Here is an 8424-nt window from a genome sequence, read left to right on the forward strand (position 1 = left end):
CAGATGGATAAGTTAGCAGTTACTAATTCAAAAAAAGATCAAGGGACGTTTGTTGACTGCAACATCAAAATGAACAAATATTGTGACATACACCTCAGAATAATTTGATCCTTGGTCTCAATCAACTGAACATTACCATCCAGAACAATTTCTGTAGTATAGTGCCACTGATCAGACTACACTTTGATTATTGTGTTGAGTTCTGAGGATTACATATGAAAGGAGGGGGAAAAAAGCTTTAAAAATTGAAGATCCCTAAAAAGAAAAATCAGAGAAAATTAATCCAACTGGTTCACATTAAAATTCCCTTTAAAATGAATGTTAAACCATATTTGCTATTCTATCTCATCACATTCTCATTCAACCTTTGGGAAAGAACACTGAAAAACTGAAGAACACTCAAAGGGGAGGGAGAGGATGGAAGCTACAGAGAAGCAGACTAGTCTTAATATAAAGAAGAGCTTTTAAACAACTTGAGCTATTCACAGATGAAATGAAATACATTCTCCATCGCTGAAGTCTACACATAGAAACTACTAATGGACTGTTATAACAGGAATTTTTTTCTTCTTGAGTAGAACCTTGGAGTAAATGACCACCTCTAAAATTCTGAGGAGATAGTTAAGTGGCTAGGTGGAGAGAGAGCCAAGTCTGGAGAAGAGAGTTTAAATCTAGCCTCTCACACTTCCTAGCTATGTGACCCTGGGCAAGTCACTTAACTCCTATTGCCTAGTCCTTACTGTTCTTCTACCTTGGAACCAATACATACTAAGGGTTTTAAAGAAAATTAAAAATTAAAAAAATTTCTTTCTGATTTTAAGATTCCATAATTACATGAGAGGAATATAATGTTTATAATGTCAAGTAGCAAGAGTGATAGATAACTGATGAATGCTCCATTTGTTCTGTATTTGCATGATATCAAAAAACTAAATGAAATACCCCCAAAAAACAACGAGTGAACCCAAACAATGGATTTAGGGGAAAACATAGGGTAGAGTTTCACACTCAATAAAAGGGTATGATTAGTTTTTTTTGTTTTTTTTTTAATTTTAAACCCTTAACTTCTATGTATTGACCCATAGGTGGAAGATTGGCAAGGGTAGGCAATGGGGGTCAAGCGACTTGCCCAGGGTCACACAGCTGGGAAGTATCTGAGGCTGGATTTGAACCTAGGACCTCCTGTCTCCAGGCCTGGCTCTCAATCCACTGAGCTACCCAGCTGCCCCCAAGTATGATTAGTTTTTGATCTGTACTACTGAAAGGAGAAGTCATATCAAAGCATAACACTGATAGTAAAAAGATATATAAAATGTATTCATCAATTTTATTTAGTTTTCGCTAACTCTTGTGAGGAAGGCAGTTTGAAAAATAATTAGTGCTCCCCAAAGAGCACTTAATCAATATTAATTAATTATGATTAACTAATTAACCTTAATAGGTATTAAAATGTTTTCATTAATCAATTGTTGTTTGCTAATTCTGGTTCTCAGAGCACCAGCTGTCAGCAACATATTTTACACCAGAACAACTCAATATTGAGGGAATTAATTCACGAGTCAGTCAATCAATCAATAAACATTTACTAAGCTCCTGTTATATGACCAGCAATGTGTTATGAGATAGGGATACAAAAAGAAGCAAAATGCAGTCTCTGCCCTCAAGGAGCTTGCAATCTTATGAGGAAGACAACAGAAAAACAAACACATACAAAGCAAGCTTTTTATAGGAAAAATAGGAAATAATTAACAAAATGAAGAGGGGTTAGGAAAAGCTTCCAGAAAAACATAGGATTTTAATGGAGCTTTAAAAAGAAGCCAGGGAAGTCATCAGAAGATAGAGCCGAAGAGGAAGAGCATTCCAGGCAAGGGGAAGGGTCAGAGAAAATGCCTAGCACTTTCCCATGGTCTGAAAAATAAGAGTCCTGAATTATTGGGAGTCTTTGGGATTAAATTTCTCGTTTTAAAAAATTATTAACTTTTAAGATTTGCACACTCTGAAAGTTTGCTGCCACTAAACGTGAGGTTTATTCAAAAAGTGATTCATTTACTGGAGCCAGGCTAAACTATTTTTCTCTTCTAGGATCCATAAACAAAAGAATTATTTTTAAAAACCTCATAGTAAGCATGCCAAAAGCAAATGGAAAATCATTTTGTTATGAATACGATATAATAGAATGTACTAGATTTAGAGAAATGTCTTCTCTTCTCACATAGGGAGGATAATAAGCCTTGGAAGTCCAAGCAGGTCACAACAGAATATACCAGACAAATGGGTTTTGGCTATCCATTAGTGATTAAGACTTTCTAATTTTTCACTATTTTTTTTTTTTGCACTCTTGATCACTACTGCAAAACTCAAAGTAGGCTATTCAGCTTCTAATACTGGGTTGAGCTAGTGCTCAAGCAACTCACAATGTGAAAAGACTTCTTCTAGGGGCAATGGTGTAGTGATGCTACTTTGCAAAAGTTTGCTTATACCCCCAGAATTCATATCTACAGTCCAGCTTCAAGCTAGTTTTCAAAGTGTCGAGCCACACATTCAAGAGAATCCTGGACATCATCTGGTTCAGTTTTTAACTGGAACAAGTCTCCTTTCTACAACATTGATGAGTAAGTCATATGGTCTCCCCTTCTGAACACTGACTGTGACAGTGAATTCATTAAGGCACCGCTTTAATGATTAAAAATGACACCACAATACATCACTGGTCTCAATTCATTCTTTAAATAAAAAGCCTATAAATTAGAAATTGTATGCGATTAAAAAGGGAACAAAAATATGGGTTTAAAATGATTAGCGTATAAGCACCTTGCAGGTCCCCTGAAGGTTTTCATCTTTAAATTTCTCACTTAACAAAGCCTTGAACATAATATATACTTCATAAATGTTTGTTCAACAATATCGCTCAAAATCTGTGATGATGTTAGCAAGTGAAACAAAGTGATTTAAAAGATATCAGAGCATCTAGTAAAACACATGTCATTCCTATAGAATATAGACTTGTCCCCTTTTTTAATGTAAGAAAAATGCATATTAAATTATCTAGATGAGATTAAATATTTCTTCTCTGCTTGTCAAGGCAATTTTGAATTTGAACTTCTAAAGATGCTAATGATCTAAAAAGCCCTTTCATCAAGGCAAGTTATGAATTGCTCTTCATTTAAGATGAAAACATTTTAGACTTACCTCACATCATCAGACCGGAGAATTTGAAATGAAAATGAGGCAGTCTGCAGTGTGGCTAGAGAACAAGTCAGGTATTTGGGGAGTAGCTACAGGCACCAGAAAAGGTACAAAATGTTTTACAGTTCTGGCTAATCGTTAGCTTACAAATGCAAATTTGTTCTCTTTTAATTTAGAAATGGCAAAGGGCAAAAAACCTAGTGTTTTGAAATTTGAGCAGCTTTCACAATAAGCACTCCAATTCTTACTCCCCAGTCTCAAGTCCCATCTAGAATCAAGAGCTACCTGGATGCATAGGATGTTTGCTTTCTTCTATTTCATTTAGCATTCTGTATCTTTGCAAATGGAATTTCAGAAGTTTTGTTTTTTAAGTCATTTGATGTGACCGTGATGTTCTGCAAATTACCTTGCACCTTCTTTCTCAATTGACTGGAACTAAATGCACTACTGCAGTGACTTGCTTCAAGGCAGCCAGTGTGGTGATTATCAGAATCTCACCGATAGAGCTCATATTTTGTTGTTGTTTTTTAAACCCTTATTTTTTGTCTAAGTGTCAATTCTAAGACAGAAAGGCAGCAAGGGTTAGGGATGGGGATTAAGTGACTTGCCCAGAGTCACACAGTTAAGAATTGTCTGAGAGACCAGATTTGAATCAGATCTTCCAAAGCCACTTAAACTCTATTTATTTCAGTTTCCTCATCTGTAAAATTGAAATAATAGCAGCACCTTCCAGAATTGCTATGAAGGTGAAATGAATAACAAATGTAAACCACTTAGCATAATGCTTGGTCTACAGTAGGAGCTGTACAAATATTAAGTGCTATTATTACTCTTATTATTACAGTTAATTTGTGTCTCTAGCTTTTCACAATAAGCCTAACTTTTATCATCTTTGACAGATGACCTGGTGTGAAGTGATACTTAGGTTGTCTTTTCCATTTTTTTATATTATCTGAGGAATATCCTGTTACAAAAATTACTTCATTTAAAGCCTACAAGGCACTTACATGGTTTCTTCATATTTGGGGAAAAAGTGCTTTTCTGAGGTCAGTTATATTCACCACAAACCCTTCAATAAGGAAAATTTCTAACATTAAAGCAGAGTCTAAGGCTATCTACCTAACTACATTTATCTCTCTCAACTTCTTTATAGTTACGTATTAACTTCTGCCCTTTATAGTGGAGGTAAAATTCAGTATACTAGAAGTATCTGAATAATAATAGTAGCAATAGTAGTAACAACTAGCTCCTAGGCTAGCTATGGGTTTAAAAGTTTGTAAAGCATTTTATAAATAACTTATCTGATCTTCACAATAACCTAAGGTGGTAGGGGTTATGATATCATTTTATAGATAAAGAAACTGAGGTAGACAGAGGTCAAGTGACTTACTTACCCTAGGTCACACAGCTAGTAGTGTCTGAGGCCAGAATTGAATTCAGGTCTTCCAGAATCCAGGTCTAGTATTCTGTCCTCTGATACCTAGCTACAGATTACATTAAAGCTTCTGTGGATACAAAGAAACAAAGAGGAAGATTATTTCTTGGGACTTGCTACAAAACCCTTCAAAACCCTCAGAATCTCTTTGATTCTAGATAGTTTCTTCATTTTATATTAATTCCTCAAGTCTCTTACCTGAAGGTTTTGACTGATTTAAGTTTATAATCAATGGCCAATGATTCCATCAAAGTACTATTACTGAATAGAGCTAATTACTTTTTAAGTGAGGAGGGGTAATCAAAGGACCCCCACCCTTCATGGTGTGCTCACTTTCCCTTCTAGTCATCCTCTTAGAATCTCTAGCTTTCTTTGGAGTGCAGATCAAAAGTTATTTCCTATGGAGAAGCCTTTTCTGATCCCTGAAGTAGTTAAGTGCTTTCTCCTTCTTTTTTCCTCTCTTCAAAAATCTGTCCTTGTACTTTAACCCCTCAAATAAAACGTTTTTCTTGAGGGCAGATCCTGCTTTTCATTTTATCTTGGTATCCTGAATGTGGAGCACAAAATAGAGCTTAATAAATCTTTTTCAGATTGTATTAGCTTCAAGCTCTTAAAATTTAAGACTTAAATCTTAAGAGAGGCAGAATGGTTCAGCAGATAGGCAGCACAGTAGATAGAGAACCAGGCTTGGAATCAGGAAGACTTGAGTTCAAATGCAGTCTCAGGCAATTCACTTAATCCAATTTGCCTCAATTTCCTCATGGGTCTAAGGAACTGGAGAAGGAAATGGTAAAGCACTCCAGTATCTTTGCCAAGAAAACCTCAAATGGGGTCACAAAGAGTCAGACATGACTGAAAAGACTCAACAAGATAGCTGTTTAGCTCTAACCTCTAATCCTGGACCAATGTCAATTCCCTATAGATTTTGAACACAAATCTCTCAGATACTTGATATGAGTTACTGTAGGGGCAGCTAGGTAGCTTAGTGGAAAAAGAACCAGGTCTGGAGATGGGAGGTCTTGGGTTCAAATTTGGCCTGAGATGCTTCCTAGCTGTGTGACTGTGGGCAAAACCACTTAACCCCAATCACCTAGCCGTTATGCTCTTCTGCTTTGGAACCAATACATAGTATTGATTCTAAGACAGACAGCAAGGGTTTCTATTGGTTTAAAAGAAGCCCTTTAGAGTAATGCCTCAGCTTTAATATGTCTTAGACATAAAAATCTAGATTCAAGTTTTGCCTCTAACCCTAACCAGCTCTGTGACCATGAGCAAGTCACTTACCCTTTCTCTAAGCCATAGATCAGCTGCTATAAGGACGTTCCACAGGAGGAGTTCTCTATGATTGTATTTTCTTAATATCTCTCATGACAGAAGTATGTGTTGCATGACAGCACACGTATAACATGTTATATTGCCAACCCCCTTGAGGAGAGAAGGAAGGGAAGGAGAGAATTTGGATAGCAAAATGTCAGAAAATGAATGTTAAAAACTGTTTCTGTAAGCAAATGGGAAGTCTCTTGTATAAGCCTCTTCCTCTCATCTAATTCTACAAGCACCAGGCTCTGACCACAACTCCCATGGATCCCTTCAGATAGTCTTCTCATTGGTCTCCTTGCCTCAAGTCTTTCCCTGAACCATTCCATACTTCAAACTGCTGCCAAAGGGGTTTTCCTCAAGGTACATACTGATGTATATGTGGTATTGGTCTCACTAATACGGAAGCACTTTGAGAGCAGGGGCAATTTCTGTTTTTGCTTTGTATCCCTCGATGCTTAGCACCGAGCCCAGAACTCTGTGAATGAGTACTTAATTAATGCTGGTTTTCTTGGTTGCATAAACATTCCCATTCCAAAAAGAACAACAACAACAACAACTTAAAAACTGATGTATGGGGCAGTTAGGTGGCTCAGTGGATAAAGAACTAGACCTGGAGACAGAAGGTCCTTGGTTCAAATTTGGCCTCAGATGCTTCCTAGCTTAAATAAATCACTTACCCCCAATTCCCTAGTCCTTAATGCTCTTCTGCCTTAAATTCAATACTTAGTATCAATTTTAAGGCAGAAGGTTATTTTTTTTAACTGATGCCTAGCTTTAAAAAATATTTCTTGTGTTGTTATGAATTGTTTCTTTATTATTGTGAACAAGATACATTCATCTATTTTTTTAAGCGACATGATATTTTATATTAATATTGCTTATCCATTTGGAGCACAACTTATTGGTATGTGTCATAAGAACCTAATTTATTTTTTCCACTGATTGCTTTCCTGGTACTATATTATGCAAATGTTATACTGACATTATATTAGTTAAAAAAGAAAGCCATGGGTTTCCTACAATGATGGAATTGATGAAAACCATATGATCCTCCATAGAATCATAGAGTATACCCTTAACAGATGTTTCTGAATTTATTTATAAGGAGATTTACTTAAGCAACAAGACATCCTGTTTTAAATATTCTTATGTGCATAGAGGACAGAAAATGAAGAGAAAAAATTTATGTTTTGATTACAATTTATATTTTCTATCACTTAAGTGGATACACACTTAGCAATGAGAAACAAAGTAGGTACTCAAAAAGAAATAAAATTTGTGTTCCAGATTTATGAAGAAATAAAAGGAAGTTTAATTTTTTGACATCTCCTTTTCTCCAAAAACTGAATGCTGAAAGAGTCCCTTTACCCAATTTAAAGTCTCCATTTAAAAAATCAAGAAAAGAATCACAAATTTTACATATATATGTAAATACACACACATATGTAATATATACATACAGAGAGAGAGAGAGAGAGAGAGAGAGAGGGAGAGGAGAGAGAGAGAGAGAGTAGTGACACCAAAAATAAATGAATGTGTGAAAATGGGGGGTGGGGCATTTTAAGTTGACATGATATCTCAGATTAGTCAGAGAACTCTAATGATAAATCATATACTGTCATTCTTTCTAAAGGAATAGGAGGAAAGAAAATCAGAGTAATAAGAAATTAAGACTATAAAGATAACCAACATTTCTGAAATATATTATCCATCAGATAATTAGGCATTTTGTGAATGAACAAGGGGTTTAAACTAGGTAAAGTTTAAATAGGTGACAAAGGAATTCAGAAGAAAAAGTTTTAGAAGCAAACATCTGGTTAATAAGATGATGTCTGACAATGGTCGTTGAATTTCTGGAGATAAACTGAAAATATAGGAATTATGGGGATGAGTTTATCTAAAATAGGTTGTTAAGAATATAATTTCTTGGATTTAAAATGAAAATCAAATTTAAAAGGCTTTAAACTGAAAAAGTGAGGCTGTAATTTAAAAGTGGTCAAAGAATATTCTTTCTTCAAAGGAAACTAAGTTCTTAACAGCCCTACGAAAAATGTTCCAAATCATTCATTATTAGAGAAATGAAAATTAAAGCAATTCTGAGACTAAATTTCACATATGACAGATTAGCGAAAAAGACCAAAAATAAGAATGAAAATTCTCAGAGAGACTTTGGGGGAAAAGGCACATTAATGCTGTCTTGGTGGAATTGTAAATTAGTTTAGTCATTCTTGAAAGCAATTCAGAATTATGCCACTCAAATCACTAAGTTGTGCATTTTGACTCAGCTTTGAGGCCTATATCCCAAAGAGATCAAAGGAAGGAGAAAAGGATCTGTACGATAAATATGTTTATAGCACAGTGCTGGGCAACCTTTTGAACTTGGTGTGTAAAAATTCACCAAAAAACCAAGCATAAATCAGGTGGTGTGTCACTTCGAGAAAAAAAAAACATAATTTTGCTATATTTATAGTTTAAATAACAAA

This window comes from Gracilinanus agilis, chromosome 5, assembly GCF_016433145.1.
Source record: "Gracilinanus agilis isolate LMUSP501 chromosome 5, AgileGrace, whole genome shotgun sequence".
In the NCBI taxonomy this organism is placed as follows: domain Eukaryota; kingdom Metazoa; phylum Chordata; class Mammalia; order Didelphimorphia; family Didelphidae; genus Gracilinanus; species Gracilinanus agilis.